This window comes from Staurois parvus, unplaced genomic scaffold (genome assembly GCF_062004578.1).
Source record: "Staurois parvus isolate SC_StPar_1 unplaced genomic scaffold, SC_StPar_1.0 ptg000379l, whole genome shotgun sequence".
Lineage (NCBI taxonomy): Eukaryota > Metazoa > Chordata > Amphibia > Anura > Ranidae > Staurois > Staurois parvus.
In genome coordinates this window covers 645,518-666,393 of record NW_028318175.1, presented here as the reverse complement: position 1 = coordinate 666,393, position 20,876 = coordinate 645,518, and the positions used below count along the sequence as shown (strand labels likewise).

Sequence of the window (20,876 nt, the reverse complement as noted above, 5' to 3'; positions counted from 1 at the left end):
TGCTGACAGGAGAGAGACCTGTGTTGTTTACATGCAGACCTCTTCCCTGTCACTGTTATTCAGCGATCGCCGTGTGTCGGCGGGGAATCTCCAGCTGGGACCAACAGCCGTAACCGCCAATGGCAGCACGGGTAAGGTGGTGCATGCGTGCGCACCCCCTATCCGGAAATGTGCAATCACCTCTATATTTTTTAGATATTATATAATAAAGACTACTTACATTTTTAATGTTTTTTACATTTGCCTAAACAATCACATACTTATATTGGGGGAGTTTGTGAAAGAATATTTACACTGTGAACATTATATCTAAATATCTAAAGGAAATCCCTCAATATTCAATGAAGTTGTGCTTGACTGTCATGTTGCCAAAGTCATGTCATCTCAGTGGTGTAACTAGAAGCTTCAGGGCCCAAGCAACCTTGAAGGGCCCCCCTGACCCTCAGTCGGGACCCTTCCCTCCAAGTGCGACCTTTGTGACCCTGGTAGTTCCACCACTGCTGTCAGTAGTTCTTTTAATTTTTGTTATTTTATTTATTTGTCTATTTATTTATTACCATTTTTTACATTTGTTTATTTTTGTTATTACATTTTTAAAAAATTATTTATTACAATTTTTTTAGGAGCCCCGTTGGGGGGCTTTGGTGAAACGGACCCCTGATGTTCCACCTTTGGGACAGAGAAAGGAGATTGAGGACATGGTCCTCAATCTCTATCTCTGCAGTCTCAGCTGCATAGAATGAATGAACGGGAATAGCTCTGTACAGAGTCAGAGATCGGTACCAATCACTGACTGCATTCGGAAAAGGAAGAGGCCGGTAAATGACACATTTACTGGCCTCTTCGCCGCTCTCCAACCTGACAGATTCCCCGCCACAGCAGCAGGTAGGAGAGGGAGGGGGGGGAACCCGGCACAGCTACAGGAGCAGAGGGGGGAGTGTAGAGCATGAAGGGTGGAGAGAACGGGGGGGGCTAAGAGCACCGAGGGGCTGCAGAGCACTGGGAAGGAGAGCACAGGGGGCCGAAGAGCACAGGGGGCAGACAGCCACAGACATATGCAAGAGAGACATGTGCAAGAAAAGCATAAAGTCATGTGACCAAGTGCCAGTGAAAACTCAATGGTGTGCAAATATCTAAAGTGTCTTCTTGGCACCCCTGGGGCACCACTCCTAAGGGGTACATCACCGAGAAAACCTTGTGCCTCCTAACCCCTGGCCATCATTCCTACCAGAAAGGTATTAAGCTCTGATGGTGACAAGTAGGGATAGGCTGTGTGTCCAAGTGGAACATTCGTGTGTTCGCCTGCCGCACCCCACAATGCACTGCACCCTGACAAAGCATTGTGATTGGCCAAAGCAATGTACCTGACCACAGGTCAGTTGCAATGCTTTGGTCAATCACCGTGCATGATGACGTCACAAGGGGGCAGGTGTGAACCTGCCCCTTTGTGACATCATGACAGTATTTAGGAACTGTCATCCGGTAGCCAGCGTTCAGAGCGGAGCGAGATTTTTTTTCCTTTTTTTTGCGAACGGCGGTGGCGGCGGGCATCGTGTTTTAACGTTGGGTGACATTTTGTTGATTTTTGTTTTTAATAAAGGACTTGTCAAAGACTGTCTGCTGTCACTTTTTACACTACACTTTTTTTTTTATATAATGAATAGCTGTACATTGCTTTGGTCAATCACAGCGCATGATGGCGTCACAAGGCGCGGGGGACCCGGGGGAACCAGATCCTGATCACATGATCACTGTGATAGCCTGACATTAACTATCACAGTGAATATTCACCCTATAGACTGTCCTTGTGGTGTTTCTCCTCTGGGAAGAGGTATGGTAACACTGTATTGCTCTGCTAACAGAGTGTTAAAAAATAATCGTAAAAAAAAAAGAAAAACATTTACTAAAAAAAGAAAAAAATTTAATAAAATTATTTTTTTTTAACCTACTGTCACCAGTCATGTCCTGACATTTGGGGGGGATTTGTACCGTCCTGACATTTGGGGGGGATTTGTACTGTCCTGACATTTGGGGGGGATTTGTACTGTCCTGACATTGGGGGGTATTTGTATCATCCTGATATTTTGGGGGGATTTGTATCGTCCATCAGTGATGATCCCGGGCTTGGTGGTTCCCAGCCCACAGCAGTCATTCCTGTGTACATTCAGCACGTGGGACGCCTGGTCCTGGATCATCAATCTTGAAATTGCACAAGACGAATCTTTCTGTGTGAATGATGAACGTAATGATGAGGAATGAAGCCGGCTGTCCTACGATGGGTCAGGCTGACAAATCTTTCTATGTCGAAGCTGTCAAGGCATTAGTTACACGCTGGGATAAATGGATAAATGTAGCAGGGGAGTATTTTAAAAAAATAAATGCAGTTTCCACTCCATGAAATTTGTTCTTTTATTATATAAACTCAAAAGTCCCGGTTTGACTTGAACGCCCCTCGTTAGGTGAACAATATTGTACTATTGACAAGCAGAGGATGGCAGGCACCTTTAGGCCAATACAGACAAGAAATGGCGCAGTATTAAAAAACCAAACCCCTCCATCCAGATTACCAGATCTATTTGTACCCTGTTCTGTTACAAGAGACTTTAACAAATAACACGTGTGTTCATTTTCAGGAGATAAACCCAATATATGGAGAAGATGAGACAAGCTTTTTATTAACTGAATCTGTAATACTTATGGAACAAACCTGATCGGGATCTTCGATGTACAACAAATCCCGTGCTGGAGTCCTGGACACATCATAGACTATAAAGTTGGACTGTGAAAAACATTTTGTTGTTATTTTGTGGTTTGGCGTTACTACCCATTAGCTGACACTCGGATTGCTACACACGGCCAAAAACACTTCATTTAAGAACCCCGGGCCTGTGTAGTGCGCTCTGTCCTTCTGCCCCATTGTTGGTCCTCATTATAACTCGCTGGTATTTGTAGCTATAATAGCTGCTGCTGTAAAAAGACCAAAAATAACAATCTGTCCGACACAGTGGGGGGGGGGGTATTAACAAAGAGTGGTGCGGGCATAGAGTCTGTGGTACTCATCTAAACCAATGGTCTCCAAACTGCGGCCCCGGGGCCAGATGTGGCCCTTTGATTGCCTTTATCTGACCCTTGAGGCACTATTTCACCCAGTGATACCAATAATTGGAGCATAATTCTCCCCATAGACACCAATGAAGGGGCACAATTTATTCCAATGATACGAACGATGAAGCACAATATCTCCCAATTACACCAATGATGAGTTACAATTCCTCCCACTGACACCATCAATCAGGAGCTCTTCCTCCCACTGACACCAATGATGTGGCACTATTCCTCCCACTGACACCAATGATGGGGCACTATTCCTCCCACTGACACCAAAGATGGGGCACTATTCCTCCCACTGACACCAATGATGGGGCACTATTCCTCCCACTGATACCAATGATGGGGCACTATTCCTCCCACTGATACCAATGATGGGGCACTATTCCTCCCACTGACACCAAAGATGGGGCACTATTCCTCCCACTGACACCAATGATGGGGCACTATTCCTCCCACTGACACCAATGATGGGGCACTATTCCTCCCACTGACACCAAAGATGGGGCACTATTCCTCCCACTGATACCAATGATGGGGCACTATTCCTCCCACTGACACCAATGATGTGGCACTATTCCTCCCACTGACACCAATGATGGGGCACTATTCCTCCCACTGACACCAAAGATGGGGCACTATTCCTCCCACTGACACCAATGATGGGGCGCTATTCCTCCCACTGATACCAATGATGGGGCACTATTCCTCCCACTGATACCAATGATGGGGCACTATTCCTCCCACTGATACCAATGATGGGGCACTATTCCTCCCACTGACACCAAAGATGGGGCACTATTCCTCCCACTGACACCAATGATGGGGCACTATTCCTCCCACTGACACCAATGATGGGGCACTATTCCTCCCACTGACACCAAAGATGGGGCACTATTCCTCCCACTGATACCAATGATGGGGCACTATTCCTCCCACTGACACCAATGATGTGGCACTATTCCTCCCACTGACACCAATGATGGGGCACTATTCCTCCCACTGACACCAATGATGGGGCACTATTCCTCCCACTGACACCAATGATGGGGCACTATTCCTCCCACTGATACCAATGATGGGGCACTATTCCTCCCACTGATACCAATGATGTGGCACTATTCCTCCCACTGACACCAAAGATGGGGCACTATTCCTCCCACTGACACCAATGATGGGGCACTATTCCTCCCACTGACACCAATGATGGGGCACTATTCCTCCCACTGACACCAATGATGGGGCACTATTCCTCCCACTGACACCAATGATGGGGCACTATTCCTCCCACTGACACCAAAGATGGAGCACTATTCCTCCCACTGATACCAATGATGGGGCACTATTCCTCCCACTGACACCAATGATGGGGCACTATTCCTCCCACTGACACCAATGATGGGGCACTATTCCTCCCACTGACACCAATGATGGGGCACTATTCCTCCCACTGATACCAATGATGGGGCACTATTCCTCCCACTGACATCAGGACCTTTTCTACTCCCAATGGAAACAGTCTGGCCCCCCTAAACTCTGAAGGACAGTAAATTGGCCCCTTGTTTAGAGAGTTTGCAGATCCCTGATCTAAACCAAAAAGATTGAGCAGATCCTGCTGCTTGCTCTGATCCTCGCTGACCTGAACCAAGTCCATCTACTTTATTAATGTGTTTCATGCCACTTCTGTCAGTTTCCTGTACTTGGTGAAAAGTATACCTTATGGCGCGGCTCCAAGCTGTGGATGGAAGGGAAAAGGTCACCCCACCGGGAAGTGAGAAGAGGGGAGCATAAGTCCAAGCGATTCCAGTGTCAGCCAATACAAGTGAAGGGATGGACGCGACTCAATGTCCCCAGGAATCCACTGTTAGGGAATGGCCTCAGCTTCCATTTTGGCCACGCCCTCTGATGTGTTTCGCCCTGCCCACCTGGGGCTTGTTCACAGAGGCTGTGACCAAGACCCCCAGTGGGTGGGGCAAAATGCATCGGGGGTGTGGCCAGAACAGCAGCTAAGGCCATTCCTTAACATTGGACTCCTGGGGTCATTGAGCAGCGTCCATCCCTTCACAGTTTCTTCTGCTATTACAATATTGGGGAAAGCTTTGTTATCCACTTTGTGATGATCTTACACATTTATACATCCTCATGGAGGGGGGTCTTTATCTGTGGGGCTGTATATATGTACTGCTGAGTGAGCACTGCACAGTGTGCTTCTGGGGTAGAGACCAAGCTGTTAGTGACAGCTCCAGGTCTTGTACTAACAATCAGGAACCAGGAGACCTGGTTTCTGATCACCTGATCATTGTGATAGTTTCTGATTGGCTTTCACTGTACAGCCCATTCCAGTGTTTTCTCCTCTTGAAGGGAGAAAAGGATACATTGTATACGTACAATATATATTATATAATACATTGTAAACATAGTTACATATAGTTACATAGTTAGTCTGGCTGAAAAAAGACAAAAGTCCATCCAGTTCAACCATAAAAAAAAAAAAAAAAGTTATAATCCGACACCCACAGTTGATCCAGAGGAAGGCAAAAAACCCAGCAAAGCATGATCCAATCTGCTCCTGCAGGGAAAACATTCCTTCCTGACCCCCCGAGAGGCAATCGGATATTCCCTGGATCACCTTTCCCTATAAATGTTATATCCAGTTATATTCTGTGTATCCAAGAAAGGATCCAGGACTTTCCTACAGCAATCCACTGAGCTGGCCACAACCAACTCTGGAGGGAGTCTATTCCACATTCTCACAGCTCTTACTGTGAAGAAACCTTTCCGTGTTTGGAGATTACATTTCTTTTCCTCCGGACGTAAAGAGCGCCCCCTTGTCCTCTGTGATGACCTCAGGGGGAATAACTACACAGAGTTCACTATATGACCCCCTTATGTATTATACATGGAGATCATATCCCCCTTATGTGTTATACATGAAGATCATATCCCCCCCTTATGTATTATACATGGAGATCATATCCCCCCTTATGTATTATACATGAAGATCATATCCCCCCCTTATGTATTATACATGGAGATCATACCCCCCTTATGTATTATACATGGAGATCATATCCCCCTTATGTATTATACATGGAGATCATATCCCCCTTATGTATTATACATGGAGATCATATCCCCCCTTATGTATTATATATGGAGATTGTATCCCCCCTTATGTATTATACATGGAGATCATATCCACCCCTTATGTATTATACATGGAGATCATATCCCCCTTATGTATTATACATGGAGATCATATCCCCCCCCCCTTATGTATTATACATGGAGATCATATCCCCCTTATGTATTATACATGGAGATCATATCCCCCCTTATGTATTATACATGGAGATCATATCCCCCCTTATGTATTATACATGGTGATCATATCCCCCCTTATGTATTATACATGGAGATCATATCCCCCCTTATGTATTATACATGGAGATCATATCCCCCCTTATGTATTACACATGGAGATCATATCCCCCCTTATGTATTATACATGGAGATCATTTTCCCCCTTATGTATTATACATGGAGATCATATCCCCCCTTATGTATTATACATGGAGATCATATCCCCCCCTTATGTATTATACATGGAGATCATATCCCCCCTTATGTATTATATATGGAGATTGTATCCCCCCTTATGTATTATATATGGAGATCATATTCCCCCTTATGTATTTATACATGGTGATCATATCCCCCCCTTATGTATTATACATGGAGATCATATCCCCCCCCTTATGTATTATACATGGAGATCATATCCTCTCTTATGTATATACATGGAGATCATATCCCCCCCCCCCTTATGTATTATACATGGAGATCATATCCCCCCTTATGTATTATACATGGAGATCATATCCCCCCTTATGTATTATACATGGAGATCATATCCCCCCCTTATGTATTATACATGGAGATCATATCCCCCCCTTATGTATTATACATGGAGATCATTTCCCCCCTTGAGTATTATACATGGAGATCATATCCCCCCTTATGTATTATACACGGAGATCATATCCCCCCTTATGTATTATACACGGTGATCATATCCCCCCCCCTTATGTATTATACATGGAGATCACATCCCCCCTTATGTATTATACATGGAGATCATATCCCCCCCCTTATGTATTATACATGGAGATCATATCCCCCCTTATGTATTATACATGGAGATCATATCCCCCCCCCTTATGTATTATACATGGAGATCATATCCCCCCCCCCCTTATGTATTATACATGGAGATCATATCCCCCTTATGTATTATACATGGAGATCATATCCCCCCTTATGTATTATACATGGAGATCATATCCCCCTTATGTATTATACATGGAGATCATATCCCCCTTATGAATTATACATGGAGATCATATCCCCCTTATGTATTATACATGGAGATCATATCCCCCCTTATGTATTATACATGGAGATCATATCCCCCTTATGTATTATACATGGAGATCATATCCCCCCCTTATGTATTATACATGGAGATCATATCCCCCTTATTTATTATACATGGAGATCATATCCCCTCTTATATATTATACATGGAGATCATATCCCCCCCCTTATGTATTATACATGGAGATCATATCCTCTCTTATGTATTATACATGGAGATCATATCCCCCCTTATGTATTATACATGGAGATCATATCCCCCCTTATGTATTATACATGGAGATCATACCCCCCTTATGTATTATACATGGAGATCATATCCCCCCTTATGTATTATACATGGAGATCATATCCCCCCCTTATGTATTATGCATGGAGATCATATCTCCCCCTTATGTATTATGCATGGAGATCATATCCCCCCTTATGTATTATACAGTACATGGAGATCATATCCCCCCTTATGTATTATACATGGAGATCATATCCCCCCTTATGTATTATACATGGAGATCATATCCCCCCTTATGTATTATACATGGAGATCATATCCCCCCCCCCTTATGTATTATACATGGAGATCATATCCCCTCTTATGTATTATACATGGAGATCATATCCCCCTTATGTATTATACATGGAGACCATATCCCCCCTTATGTATTATACATGGAGATCATATCCCCCCCCCTTATGTATTATACATGGAGATCATATCCCCCTTATGTATTATACATGGAGACCATATCCCCCCTTATTTATTATACATGGAGATCATATCCCCTCTTATATATTATACATGGAGATCATATCCCCCCCCTTATGTATTATACATGGAGATCATATCCCCTCTTATGTATTATACATGGAGATCATATCCCCCCCTTATGTATTATACATGGAGATCATATCCCCCCTTATGTATTATACATGGAGATCATACCCCCCTTATGTATTATACATGGAGATCATATCCCCCCTTATGTATTATACATGGAGATCATATCCCCCCCTTATGTATTATGCATGGAGATCATATCTCCCCCTTATGTATTATGCATGGAGATCATATCCCCCCTTATGTATTATACAGTACATGGAGATCATATCCCCCCTTATGTATTATACATGGAGATCATATCCCCCCTTATGTATTATACATGGAGATCATATCCCCCCTTATGTATTATACATGGAGATCATATCCCCCCCCCCTTATGTATTATACATGGAGATCATATCCCCTCTTATGTATTATACATGGAGATCATATCCCCCTTATGTATTATACATGGAGACCATATCCCCCCTTATGTATTATACATGGAGATCATATCCCCTCTTATATATTATACATGGAGATCATATCCCCCCCCTTATGTATTATACATGGAGATCATATCCCCTCTTATGTATTATACATGGAGATCATATCCCCCCCTTATGTATTATACATGGAGATCATATCCCCCCTTATGTATTATACATGGAGATCATACCCCCCTTATGTATTATACATGGAGATCATATCCCCCCTTATGTATTATACATGGAGATCATATCCCCCCCTTATGTATTATGCATGGAGATCATATCTCCCCCTTATGTATTATGCATGGAGATCATATCCCCCCTTATGTATTATACAGTACATGGAGATCATATCCCCCCTTATGTATTATACATGGAGATCATATCCCCCCTTATGTATTATACATGGAGATCATATCCCCCCTTATGTATTATACATGGAGATCATATCCCCCCCCCCCTTATGTATTATACATGGAGATCATATCCCCTCTTATGTATTATACATGGAGATCATATCCCCCTTATGTATTATACATGGAGACCATATCCCCCCTTATGTATTATACATGGAGATCATATCCCCCCCCTTATGTATTATACATGGAGATCATACCCCCCTTATGTATTATACATGGAGATCATATCCCCCCTTATGTATTATACATGGAGATCATATCCCCCCCTTATGTATTATGCATGGAGATCATATCTCCCCCTTATGTATTATGCATGGAGATCATATCCCCCCTTATGTATTATACAGTACATGGAGATCATATCCCCCCTTATGTATTATACATGGAGATCATATCCCCCCTTATGTATTATACATGGAGATCATATCCCCCCTTATGTATTATACATGGAGATCATATCCCCCCCCCTTATGTATTATACATGGAGATCATATCCCCTCTTATGTATTATACATGGAGATCATATCCCCCTTATGTATTATACATGGAGACCATATCCCCCCTTATGTATTATACCTGGAGATCATATCCCCCCCCCCCCCTTATGTATTATACATGGAGATCATATCCCCCCTTATGTATTATACATGGAGATCATATCCCCCCCTTATGTATTATGCATGGAGATCATATCTCCCCCTTATGTATTATGCATGGAGATCATATCCCCCCTTATGTATTATACAGTACATGGAGATCATATCCCCCCTTATGTATTATACATGGAGATCATATCCCCCCTTATGTATTATACATGGAGATCATATCCCCCCTTATGTATTATACATGGAGATCATATCCCCCCCCTTATGTATTATACATGGAGATCATATCCCCTCTTATGTATTATACATGGAGATCATATCCCCCTTATGTATTATACATGGAGACCATATCCCCCCTTATGTATTATACATGGAGATCATATCCCCCCCCCCTTATGTATTATACATGGAGATCATATCCCCTCTTATGTATTATACATGGAGATCATATCCCCCTTATGTATTATACATGGAGATCATATCCCCTCTTATGTATTATACATGGAGATCATATCCCCCCCTTATGTATTATACATGGAGATCATACCCCCCTTATGTATTATACATGGAGATCATATCCCCCTTATGTATTATACATGGAGATCATATCCCCCCTTATGTATTATACATGGAGATCATATCCCCTCTTATGTATTATACATGGAGATCATATCCCCTCTTATGTATTATACATGGAGATCATATCCCCCTTATGTATTATACATGGAGATCATATCCCCTCTTATGTATTATACATGGAGATCATATCCCCCCCTTATGTATTATACATGGAGATCATACCCCCCTTATGTATTATACATGGAGATCATATCCCCCTTATGTATTATACATGGAGATCATATCCCCCCTTATGTATTATACATGGAGATCATATCCCCTCTTATGTATTATACATGGAGATCATATCCCCTCTTATGTATTATACATGGAGATCATATCCCCCTTATGTATTATACATGGAGATCATATCCCCTCTTATGTATTATACATGGAGATCATATCCCCCTTATGTATTATACATGGAGATCATATCCCCCCTTATGTATTATACATGGAGATCATATCCCCCCTTATGTATTATACATGGAGATCATATCCCCTCTTATGTATTATACATGGAGATCATATCCCCTCTTATGTATTATACATGGAGATCATATCCCCCCTTATGTATTATACATGGAGATCATATCCCCCCTTATGTATTATACATGGAGATCATATCCCCCCCCCCCTTATGTATTATACATGGAGATCATATCCCCTCTTATGTATTATACATGGAGATCATATCCCCCTTATGTATTATACATGGAGACCATATCCCCCCTTATGTATTATACATGGAGATCATATCCCCCCCCCCTTATGTATTATACATGGAGATCATATCCCCTCTTATGTATTATACATGGAGATCATATCCCCCTTATGTATTATACATGGAGATCATATCCCCTCTTATGTATTATACATGGAGATCATATCCCCCCCTTATGTATTATACATGGAGATCATACCCCCCTTATGTATTATACATGGAGATCATATCCCCCTTATGTATTATACATGGAGATCATATCCCCCCTTATGTATTATACATGGAGATCATATCCCCTCTTATGTATTATACATGGAGATCATATCCCCCCTTATGTATTATACATGGAGACCATATCCCCCCTTATGTATTATACATGGAGATCATATCCCCCCCCCTTATGTATTATACATGGAGATCATATCCCCTCTTATGTATTATACATGGAGATCATATCCCCCTTATGTATTATACATGGAGATCATATCCCCTCTTATGTATTATACATAGAGATCATATCCCCCCCTTATGTATTATACATGGAGATCATACCCCCCTTATGTATTATACATGGAGATCATATCCCCCTTATGTATTATACATGGAGATCATATCCCCCCTTATGTATTATACATGGAGATCATATCCCCCCTTATGTGTTATACATGTAGATCATATCCCCCCTTATGTATTATACATGTAGATCATATCCCCCCTTATGTATTATACATGGAGATCATATCCCCCCTTATGTATTATACATGGAGATCATATCCCCCTTATGTATTATACATGGAGATCATATCCCCCCTTATGTATTATACATGGAGATCATATCCCCTCTTATGTATTATACATGGAGATCATATCCCCTCCTTATGTATTATACATGGTGATCATATCCCCCCTTATGTATTATACATGGAGATCATATCCCCCTTATGTATTATACATGGAGATCATATCCCCCCTTATGTATTATACATGGAGATCATATCCCCCCTTATGTATTATACATGGAGATCATATCCCCCCTTATGTGTTATACATGGAGATCATATCCCCCCTTATGTATTATACATGGAGATCATATCCCCCCTTATGTATTATACATGGAGATCATATCCCCCCTTATGTATTATACATGGAGATCATATCCCCCCCTTATGTATTATACATGGAGATCATATCCCCCCTTATGTATTATACATGGAGATCATATCCCCCCCTTATGTATTATACATGGAGATCATATCCCCCCTTATGTATTATACATGGAGATCATTTCCCCCCTTATGTATTATACATGGAGATCATATCCCCCCCTTATGTATTATACATGGAGATCATATCCCCCCTTATGTATTATACATGGAGATCATATCCCCCCTTATGTATTATACATGGAGATCATATCCAAGTTTTATAATGAAATATTATTTATTTGAAAAATTCTATAAGAAAAACACTTTTTTTCAAAATTTTTGTTTCATTTATATAGCAAAAAAAAAAAAAAATATCCCAGTGATGAATAAATACCACCAAAATAAAGCTTTCTCTGTCTCATAAAAATGCTAAAAATTTCATATGCGTACAGTGTTGCATGACCGCGAAATTGTCATTCAAAGTGTGATTGTGCTAAAAGCTGAAAATTGGCCTGGACTGGAAGGGGGTGAAAGTGTCCGGACTGGAAGGGGGTGAAAGTGTCCGGACAGGAAGGGAGTGAAAGTGTCCGGACTGGAAGGGGGGTGAAAGTGTCCGGACTGGAAGGGGGGGTGAAAGTGTCCGGACAGGAAGGGGGTGAAAGTGTCCGGACTGGAAGGGGGTGAAAGTGTCCGGACCGGAAGGGGGTGAAAGTGTCCGGACCGGAAGGGGGGAAGTGTCCGGACCGGAAGGGGGGAAAGTGTCCGGACCGGAAGGGGGAAAGTGTCCGGACTGGAAGGGGGGGAAAGTGTCCAGGCTGGAAGGGGGTGAAAGTGTCCGGACTGGAAGTGGTTTACCATCCACAGAGCCGGTGTCACTCATATGTGTTCGGTGGTAAAGGGATGAGATGCAGTCCTAGCCGGTGCACAGAGCACATTATTGTGGTAAGCAATGCACTTCAGAAAATTCCTTATGATACACAATTTTTAAAAAAGTAAAATAAAATCAGTGATAGCGCTGCCTGCCGTAATATGATGCCATTTGTGCCGGCTCAGTTGGCACATTTACACTGAATAAGAGCCGACCTTGCTGACCAGCTGCAACCAACACACAGCCATGTACAGTAAGGTGCGCTCAGATCCAGTCTTGGATTTCATTCATACCTCCTAAATCACCGGTGCTGCAAGTGTGCTGCAAATACCCCGAGGCGTCCCTAGGGTTGGTGTCACCCGGTGCGATAACACTTGATGACACCCCCTCTGACGATCCCCGCAGAATGGATCGGATCTGCGGATTGAGCAGAATGGATCGGATCTGCGGATTGAGCATAATGGATTGGAGTCCGATCCATTATCCTCCCCAATCCACAGATCCGATCCATCCTGCGGGGATCATCGGCATGCAACCTATATGGGGTGACACCGGACCCGCTCCACGAAAATGTAAGTTGGAAAGAAAGCCGACGATCCCCGCAGGATGGATGGGATCTGCGGATTGGGGAGCATAATGGATCGGACTCTGATCCATTCTGCTCAATCTGCAGATCCCATTCATCCTGCGGGGATCGTCGGCTTTCTTTCCAACTTACATTTTCGTGGAGCGGGTCTGGTGTCACCCTGTGCGGTCGGTGTCACCCGATGCGGCACGAACCCCCCTGCACCTTCCTTGGGACACCACTGCAAATACCTCCATCTGGGTTCCCAGGTGCTCCATTCATCGGCAGCTGCTCAGCCTGTACACCTAGGTGATGGGCTGAACAGAGCCAAGTCTGCGTGTTGCTGTAAACACGTATCCGCCTGTATCTGCACATCTATTGGTTACCCGCAGGTAGGGATGCATGTCTGCCATTGGACAAAATCTCTCTGCATCCAGGGCCGGACATTTGTCCCTAACAGCAGGTAACCAATGGATGCACAGATACAGGCGGATGTGCAGATACAGGCGGATGCGCAGATACAGGCGGATGCGCAGATACAGGCGGATGCACAGACACAGGCGAATGCGCAGATACAGGCAGACGCGCAGACACAGACGGACACGCAGAACGGATCCAAGTCAGACATGAGTTCAGGAAGGCCATAGCTGGTGTATATATGGCCGCCTTCCACCCGCCATGTAAGGAAATGACGGGCGCAAGGCGGTTCTCTCGTTCTGGGATGATGTCATATGACGTCCTCCCCGCTCTAACAGTGCGCAGTGCGCCGATCAACGGTGCGCTCCCTGGGACACGGGATCACTGATTAGCAGAAAGAGCTGATGACTTCAGGTGGGTCATGCCACTGCCGCATATCAGTGCCTACCAGTGAATATCAATGCCACCTATCATTGCCCATCAGTGCCACCTAACAGTTCCAGTCAGTGCTGCCTATCAGTGCACTTATCAATGCGCATCAGTGCCACCTATCAGTGCCCATGACTGCAGCCTAAGTGAAAAACTTTTTGTTTTCAAAATTTTCAGCTGTTTTTGGTTTGTTTATCACCCCCCCCCCCCCCCCCCCGAGGTGATTAAATACCACCAAAGAAAGCTCTCTGTGTCTCACACAAAGGGGGTGAAAGTTCCGGGAAGGCAAGGGGGTTATAAACCTCAGGATTTCAGCTACATAAACAGTCAGGGCCGGTTGTCACTCGTGTCGCCCTCTGAAGAGGATCTGTATTCAGGTTGCTGTTCAGAGAGCAATTGGCAGGCAGCGAGGAGGGGATGTGTTGCTTCTTCATCACCAGCTTCAACCACATTAACCTCTTCACGCCGGCCGAACGCAAATGTGCGACCTCCCCCCCCCCTCGTGGAGTCTGGGCCGAGACGCTGAGCGGCCGCACATTTGCGTTCTAATAAAAAAAACATACGTGCTGAGAGCGTGCACCCTGCCCCCTCCCAACACACGTGTCCGGGACTCACGGCAAGGGCCCGATCTCCTCTTTCGATTGGGACCTTTCCTGACGGCGTGTCACGGCGGTCACATGACCCTAAACCCCGCCTCCCGGCTTCTGAAACCCTTAAAGGGCCAGGAGGCTCCAAGGGGTTAAACCCTGAACCAGGGGCGGACTGACAACTCATGGGGCCCCCCCCGGGCAATAGGGGATCATGGGGCCCCTGTGTCCTTGCCCAAACTCAAAAAAGCCAATGAAAAAGGTACCAGGAGCATCTTATGGGGCCCCTACTGACCCCGGGCCCTCGGGCAATGCCCAAGTTTCCAAATGATCAGTCCACCCCTGCCCTGAACTAGCGGGCCACAATCACTCTTGTAGGGGCCCCTATTCAGCTGAATGGATTGCACTCAGCAGGTGGTACGGCCCGCTGAACTCTTCAGGGGGATCATTTGTGCCGTGCTGCAGTGCAAAGCTTAATGGCGCCACTTTGCTGCCACATGTTTTTACCCCCCCCCCCAAGTGTAAACAATGCCTTAGAGTTTGAGAAGAGCTGAACCCCCCCAAGAAAGAGGAATGATCTGTGGCTCTGGAATGTCATGAAAGGAATCCTCTATGGATTAGAGCGGGGGTGGGCAACTGTGGCCCTCCAGCTGTTGGTGAACTACAAGTCCCATCATGCCTCTGCCTTTGGGAGTCATGCTTGTAACTGTCAGTTTTGCAATGCCTCATGGGACTTGTAGTTCTACAACAGCTGGAGGGCCGCAGTTGCCCACCCCTGGATTAGAGCATTGTCAGCCCCAATACATTGAGATGGATGGAACAGGTAGACATGTTCAGGAAGACACACGCACACGTATGTAGAGCTGTATCAGAGAAGAATTTACCTCACATTTTCATCACAAGGACTGAGGAAGGTGCTGAGCCGGTATTATTACTGCACCACAGGCTGACACTTCAATGGAAGGAAGGGGGAGGCTGTTTTCAGGCCCCCCACACTCATGGATTGTGACATCTGAGGTAGGGGCAGTTTCAAGGCCCCCCTCCCTTGCTTTCTCCTCAGGAGGTCAGATCACACCTGGTCCAGCTGTGGAAAATCTGCCCGGCAACAATCCCTGTCAGGTGACACAGGTGTGATATGCCCGGAGATAAGAGAAGTCAGCTGAACCCCTGGGAACATTCTGGAAGGTCACATGACCTTTATCCTGGGGTCAGCTGACCTTTTGGAACCTTCCAGAAGGGTGTTAACCTGTATAAAGAGGGGCTCCTCCGTGATTGGCTCTGAGCCGGTCTGCAGACCCCTGGCTATAATGGAGGAGCTGTCAGCAGGATCGGGGACATGAGGAGCCGGATGTGCCGCCTGACAGAGAGAGCCGGGGATGAAGATGGAGAAGAATGGATGCAGAGGTGCCGCTCCTCTCTCCACTCCCTCCACACAAGGATGGTGAGTCTACTCCAATACAATGACGGGAGCGGTGCAGGGGAGGGGGGGGGACGTTTATAAACATCCTCCCCGCTTCTCTGCCTGTGTGTGAACCCTAGGTAGGAGGACACAGCAGAACACCAACCTCTGTGCGAGGTCCCGATCATGTGATCACTGATTGGCCAATCAGTGATCACATGAACAGTAGTAAATAAGGTGTCACTCCTGACATCATTGCTTACTACGTGTGAAATCTGAATGATCACCGAGGTCACATGGTACAGGGCCATTCACAACAGCCTTGTATCATGTGACAAGCTGTGACCAATCACAGCTCACACAGTATTTCTCAATGGCTGCAAGAATGCAGCCAGAGAGAAGGAGAAATGATTGCTTTTACATCTATATGGGTGTAAAAAGCAATCAGTGTACAAAAAAAAAAAAAATCTTCATCACCCCCCACAAGTAGTACAGTGTCACCATGGTAACATTGTACTGCTAGGGTGACCGTATGTAAAAATAATACTAAAAAAATTAAATAAAAATATCAAAACTATTTTTTTTAAATTATAATTTTTGATTATAAACTAATTTGGATTATTTTTTTTTACTAAAAAGATAACGGAATATATTTTGGCCAAGATTTATGAAGAAATATTATTTATTGCAAAATTGTATAAGAAAAACACTTTTTTCCAAATTTTTGGACTTCATTTCTTTCATTTATATAGCAAAAAAAAATAAAAATCCAGCAGTGAATAAATACCACCAAAATAAAGTTATCTGTCTCAAAAAATGCTAAATAATTCATATGTGTACAGTGTTGCATGACCGCGCAATTGTCATTCAAAGTGTGACAGCGCTGAAAGCTGAAATTTGGCCTGGGGGGGGGAGGGGGAGAAAGTGTCCGGACTGGAAGGGGGTGAAAGTGTCCGGACAGGAAGGGGGTGAAAGTGTCCGGACTGGAAGGGGGGAAGTGTCCCGGACTGGAAAGGGGGAAGTGTCCGGACTGGAAGGGGGGAAAGTGTCCGGACTGGAAGGGGGGGAAAGTGTCCGGACTAGAAGGGGGGGAAAGTGTCCGGACTAGAAGGGGGGGAAAGTGTCCGGACTGGAAGGGGGGTGAAAGTGTCCGGACAGGAAGGGGGTGAAAGTGTCCGGATTGGAAGGGGGTAAAAGTGTCCGGACTGGAAGGGGGGGAAAGTGTCCGGACTAGAAGGGGGGAAAGTGTCCGGACTGGAAGGGGGTGAAGTGTCCGGACAGGAAGGGGGGAAAGTGTCCGGACTGGAAGGGGGGAAAGTGTCCGGACTGGAAAGGGGGAAGTGTCCGGACTGGAAGGGGGGAAAGTGTCCGGACTGGAAGGGGGGGAAAGTGTCCGGACTAGAAGGGGGGGAAAGTGTCCGGACAGGAAGGGGGGGAAAGTGTCCGGACTGGAAGGGGGTAAAAGTGTCCGGACTGGAAGGGGGTAAAAGTGTCCGGACTGGAAGGGGGTGAAAGTGTCCGGACTGGAAGGGGGTGAAAGTGTCCGGACTGGAAGGGGGGGAAAGTGTCCGGACTGGAAGGGGGTGAAAGTGTCCGGACTGGAAGGGGTAAAAGTGTCCGGACTGGAAGGGGGGGAAAGTGTCCGGACTGGAAGGGGGGGGAAAGTGTCCGGACTGGAAGGGGGGGAAAGTGTCCGGACTGAAAGGGGGGAAAGTGTCCGGACTGGAAGGGAGGGAAAGTGTTCGGACTGGAAGGGGGGGAAAGTGTCCGGACTGGAAGGGGGGGAAAGTGTCCGGACTGAAAGGGGGGAAAGTGTCCGGACTGGAAGGGAGGGAAAGTGTTCGGACTGGAAGGGGGGGAAAGTGTCCGGACTGGAAGGGGGGGAAAGTGTCCGGACTGGGAGTGAGTGAAAGTGTTCGGACTGGAAGGGGGGTGAAAGTGTCCGGACTGGAAGGGGGGGAAAGTGTCCGGACTGGAAGTGGGGTGAAAGTGTCCAGACTGGAAGGGGGGAAAGTGTCCGGACTGGAAGGGAGTGAAAGTGTCCGGACTGGAAGGGGGCGAAAGTGTCTGGACTGGAAGGGGGGGTGAAAGTGTCCGGACTGGAAGGGAGTGAAAAGTGTCCGGACTGGAAGGGGGCGAAAGTGTCTGGACTGGAAGGGGGGGGAAGTGTCCGGACTGGAAGGGGGGAAAGTGTCCGGACTGGAAGGGGGGAAAGTGTCCGGACTGGAAGGGAGTGAAAGTGTCCGGACTGGAAGGGGGTGAAAGTGTCCGGACTGGAAGGGGGTGAAAGTGTCCGGACTGGAAGGGGGGGAAAGTGTCCGGACTGGAAGGGGTGAAAGTGGTCCGGACTGGAAGGGGGTAAAAGTGTCCGGACTGGAAGGGGGGGAAAGTGTCCGGACTGGAAGGGGGGGAAAGTGTCCGGACTGGAAGGGGGGGGAAAGTGTCCGGACTGAAGGGGGGAAAGTGTCCGGACTGGAAGGGAGGGAAAGTGTTCGGACTGGAAGGGGGGGAAAGTGTCCGGACTGGAAGGGGGGGAAAGTGTCCGGACTGAAAGGGGGGAAAGTGTCCGGACTGGAAGGGAGGGAAAGTGTTCGGACTGGAAGGGGGGGAAAGTGTCCGGACTGGAAGGGGGGGAAAGTGTCCGGACTGGGAGTGAGTGAAAGTGTTCGGACTGGAAGGGGGGTGAAAGTGTCCGGACTGGAAGGGGGGAAAGTGTCCGGACTGGAAGTGGGGTGAAAGTGTCCAGACTGGAAGGGGGGAAAGTGTCCGGACTGGAAGGGAGTGAAAGTGTCCGGACTGGAAGGGGGCGAAAGTGTCTGGACTGGAAGGGGGGGTGAAAGTGTCCGGACTGGAAGGGAGTGAAAGTGTCCGGACTGGAAGGGGGCGAAAGTGTCTGGACTGGAAGGGGGGGGAAGTGTCCGGACTGGAAGGGGGGAAAGTGTCCGGACTGGAAGGGGGAAAGTGTCCGGACTGGAAGGGAGTGAAAGTGTCCGGACTGGAAGGGGTGAAAGTGTCCGGACTGGAAGGGGGGGAAGTGTCCGGACTGGAAGGGGGGAAAGTGTCCGGACTGGAAGGGGGGGGAAGTGTCCGGACAGGAAAGGGGGAAAGTGTCCGGACTGGAAGGGAGGGAAAGTGTCCGGACTGGAAGGGGGGTGAAAGTGTCCGGACTGGAAGGGGGTGAAAGTGTCCGGACTGGAAGGGGGTGAAAGTGTCCGGACTGGAAGGGGGGGAAAGTGTCCGGACTGGGAGTGGGTGAAAGTGTCCGGACTGGAAGGGGGGTGAAAGTGTCCGGACTGGAAGGGGGGAAAGTGTCCAGACTGGAAGGGAGTGAAAGTGTCCGGACTGGAAGGGGGAAAGTGTTCGGACTGGAAGGGGGGGAAAGTGTCCGGACTGGAAGGGGGTGAAAGTGTCCGGACTGGAAGGGGGGGAAAGTGTCCGGACTGGAAGGGGGGGAAGTGTCCGGACTGGAAGGGGATGAAAGTGTTCGGACTGGAAGGGGGGGAAAGTGTCCGGACTGGAAGGGGGTGAAAGTGTTCGGACTGGAAGGGGGTGAAAGTGTTCGGACTGGAAGGGGGGGGAAGTGTCCGGACTGGAAGGGGGTGAAAGTGTCCGGACTGGAAGGGGGTGAAAGTGTCTGGACTGGAAGGGGGTGAAAGTGTCCGGACTGGAAGGGGGGGAAAGTGTCCGGACTGGAAGGGGGGGAAAGTGTCCGGACTGGAAGGGGGGGAAAGTGTCCGGGACTGAAAGGGGGGAAAGTGTCCGGACTGGAAGGGAGGGAAAGTGTTCGGACTGGAAGGGGGGGAAAGTGTCCGGACTGGAAGGGGGGAAAGTGTCTGGACTGGGAGTGAGTGAAAGTGTTCGGACTGGAAGGGGGGTGAAAGTGTCCGGACTGGAAGGGGGGGAAAGTGTCCGGACTGGAAGTGGGGTGAAAGTGTCCAGACTGGAAGGGGGGAAAGTGTCCGGACTGGAAGGGAGTGAAAGTGTCCGGACTGGAAGGGGGCGAAAGTGTCTGGACTGGAAGGGGGGAAAGTGTCCGGACTGGAAGGGGGGAAAGTGTCCGGACTGGAAGGGAGTGAAAGTGTCCGGACTGGAAGGGGTGAAAGTGTCCGGACTGGAAGGGGGGGGAAAGTGTCCGGACTGGAAGGGGGGTGAAAGTGTCCGGACTGGAAGGGGGTGAAAGTGTCCGGACTGGAAGGGGGGGTGAAAGTGTCCGGACTGGAAGGGGGGGGAAAGTGTCCGGACTG

The 20,876-nt window shown here is 46.8% G+C and overlaps 1 long non-coding RNA gene across 1 annotated transcript in view; it reads left to right on the top strand.

Moving 5' to 3' along the window:
* Positions 1–4,855, top strand: part of LOC149456055 (uncharacterized) — a 44,983-nt gene extending 40,128 nt beyond the window's left edge. The window contains exon 2 of the long non-coding RNA XR_016313968.1: positions 2,634–4,855. This is a non-coding gene — a long non-coding RNA (uncharacterized LOC149456055). The remainder of the gene's footprint in view (positions 1–2,633) is intronic.
* Positions 4,856–20,876: the final 16,021 nt, after the last annotated feature.